Raw genomic sequence first — 3,302 nt, forward strand, 5'->3', positions numbered from 1 at the left:
TCCCATGTTACTGAAAGGAGAAATCCCAGAGAAGGTGATACCTCCAACAATCCCCTTTGTCCTAATCTTGAGAATCATTTGGCTTCTCTCTGGGAAATAAACTGCAATTGGTTTGAATGTGCTCTGCTCTACCTCTACAGATCGCTGTTTCCAGCTCCGAGGGAACGGAGTGGGCCAGGCTTAGAGGTGGGTGATCTCTGGTGGTGAGGGGGTGGCCCAGGGATCAGTGTCTTCCAAAAGCATTAGGGGTTTATGTCTAAAGATTACAATAAAAATAACTTGGTAAGGCAGCTTGTGGAGAGAGCTTGAAATTTGGAGTTGGAGGACCCGGGTTCAGGACCCACTCCTACCATGAGCTTCTGAGCAAATGATCTAAGCAATTAAAAGGGAAACAATGATGTCTACATAGTGATTTCCTGTGTGGATAATATTGCTGGTGAAAAGGGCTCAGTGACTGATAATGTGCTAAAAATCATTAAGCCTTAAAGTTTTAAATGAGAAAAGAGTAATAGGGTGTGAGTATGACACAAATACATTCTGTGTTTGTGGTCCGTCTTCCAAGCCCAGAAGGCCATCTCACCCTCCAATTTATGGTAAAAATGGCTTCCTTTGATCTCTGTACAGCCTTAACTTCTAATCTGAGAATAAAGCTGTCTCACCTTCCAGTTGTCTTCTGATCTGGAAAATGGACTCTGAGTTTCCTCATCTGTTTCCTGCCTCAGATTTACTGTGGGGCTTCATTCAGACAATGTATGTGGAAGTCTTAGCCACTATAGCTTGCACAAAGTCAGCACTTCATCAAAGGTAGCTATGGCTTTAGACATTATTTTTCAATTTATCAAAAATTCTTCAAAACTTCTAATGGTGAAGGTGGCAGAAATGAGCCCAGGTTCCTTCATCGCTTCCATTCTGGGTTTCATAGCCTTAGTTGAGGGAAGGTTAAGATGGAAGCAGCAATAGAAGAAAAACGTCACTTACTCAGTGTCCTCCCTCCCACTGTTCTGGCCAATAACGTAGATTACAATGCAGGTTGATATCTGTGTCTTCACCATTTTTCTCTCTAATAGAAGTTCTCTTTGTCTTCTATTCAATCCATAAGTGCTTAATAAATTTCTGTGTTTTCTTTCTCATTGGCTTATGTAGCTGAGTGAGAGTGAATACTTCCTCACCTGGGCTCCAGAATCTTCGCTCCGTGATCCCCATGACATCTTGTGACAAGTTCTGTGACCTGATTTCCATCACTATCGCACGTGAAGGCATTATCTCTGCATCTTCTGGAACTTCTCTAATTGTCTAGGAAGACTCCTCAACACACCAAGAATCAAAGGTTTTTCCCAAATTCCCACTCTCTCTGCCATGCCCAGAACTCGACCATGCTGAGACCTCCCTCCACCTGATCAATAAATGATTAGCCTTGCAGTCATGTGACTTGTCTTTGTGTGTGTGAGAGATGTGGGGCCGACAGCAAGCAAATGAGGGGGCTTCCTTGGCCCTGTACCCATAACCCTCCTCTAGCTTCTCAGAATCTTCCCTGAGTTTCAGGATTCTCCCTCCTCTGCAGTAATTCTCTGTCCCTGTGAGGGCTGCTTGCCCTTTGATTTGCCTATTTCTTAGTGAGCTGCTGAGACAAACTATAAGACTTGCCCTATAATTTGGCCCATCCTACAATTCTCTTTTTCTATGAGTTACTGAGAGACAGATCCCGCTGAGGCTGATACCACCTGGACATGTTTCAGAGCGTGCCTCCACATCCCAGCTTCTCTGTGTCATCCATCCTATGAGATGGCCAGTGTCCTTTTGTACTCTTGGGAAATCTCCTTCAACCACTGCTGTTACCTACTGTGAACATATTCAGTGAGATTCCATGACACGTGAGCAATACCTATCCTCAGCAATCTGTACTTGGTACACTCAGGAGGCATCAAGCAGGCTAAATGTTATTAACTTCTTCCTTATGGAGCTTGCAGTCTTTGGAGAAAGGAAAATAAAAGATCTTCCTCTACTTATCATCTTTTCCTGACAGTGTAAAATTTACACATGGGTGTTGGGGCAGAGCAAGACATGGGCGGGGGTTGTCCTGCAAAAAGAATGACTCAGTCATCATGGACATAAGCTTATGGAGAGAAGGCTTTCTAGGCATCTGATGCTCCCCACATCTTACCCCACCTCCAGATCAGAAGATAAGTTAGGGTCAGGCTTATGACTCCTGACTGAAGCAATGGGTCTGGTTTGCTGAAATGTGACAAAAGGCTATGCAGAAAATCAATCTGTCATATTAGAATCTTTCATTTATAAATGTTGGCATTTAGGGGTCAGAACAGCTGATATTCAGAAGGGCACAGCCCAGCATTTCCTTGAGATAGCTGAGAACATTAACTACTGTAGCAATCAATGCAAGCAGGGCCACAGTGATGGTGAAGATGGCTGGGTTGTACCACAGGTCAGGAAACTGCAGCCCAGAGGGAGGCACAAAAAGACCCTCAGCTGATCCCAGGTCAAGATGGCAGCTTGAGCTCACCCTGAAACCTACCCTCCAAATCCTGACGTTTTAAGCAAATGAGGCATGAAATGTTAAGAACGCTCAACAGCAAGGAGTGAAGAGGTTTGTAGATCAAAGACAGAGAGGTTCTTTCCACAAGAAAAGAAAGAAAGAGAACAGATGGGAATGATGTGGGTAAACAGGCCAGAGCAGCACTGTCCTCTGGGTTCTGAGTCCAGATCTGGGTCACATGTGCAGAGTTGGAGGCAAGTGTAGCAACGGCCAGGTGCAGCTGAAGATGCATACCTCTGAGAAGCAGGGGCTGAGTGAGAATGAATTTGAAGACAGCTCCTCTCCCGCACTTGGGGTCACAGAAAGAAGCTGACTGCCTGAGGCCTACAAAAGAGGCATCGCCACGCATTTGAGAAAGAAAAAAAGCAGCCGCTGCTATCCTGGAACTGGCTTGACTCCCATAGCGAGGCTTCCATGTTATCACAGGCTGGCCTGATGCTCACGGCTAGGCCAGGTTGTTCTGCTGGACGGAAACAATCTCATAAAACATCAGCATCACACAAGGTCACTCCAAGATCATAGAAGCAAGATCACTGTGCAATCTACAAACATGCCCCTCTCTCTGCTAGAATGAGTGACTGCTACTTCTTTACCGATTACAACTTTATTCTCATGCTTATCTCCACTCCCTATAGACAAGATTTATTGGGATATCCAATCACAGACTTGCCCCTGCTTTCTGACAGCACCAAATCTAGAGCTTCCTTAGATTCTCCCCAAATCCTATAGTAGATTCTTCCTAACACTCTCT

At 44.9% G+C, this 3,302-nt stretch overlaps 1 long non-coding RNA gene across 1 annotated transcript; it reads left to right on the forward strand.

Annotated features, from left to right (window-relative positions):
- The first annotated feature begins 136 nt into the window (after positions 1–136).
- Positions 137–1,213, forward strand: LOC124234526 (uncharacterized). Its single transcript, XR_006887337.1, has 2 exons — positions 137–186; positions 1,144–1,213. It is a non-coding gene; the product is annotated as an uncharacterized LOC124234526 (long non-coding RNA).
- Positions 1,214–3,302: the final 2,089 nt, after the last annotated feature.

This window comes from Equus quagga, unplaced genomic scaffold (assembly GCF_021613505.1).
Source record: "Equus quagga isolate Etosha38 unplaced genomic scaffold, UCLA_HA_Equagga_1.0 84661_RagTag, whole genome shotgun sequence".
NCBI classification, from domain to species: domain Eukaryota; kingdom Metazoa; phylum Chordata; class Mammalia; order Perissodactyla; family Equidae; genus Equus; species Equus quagga.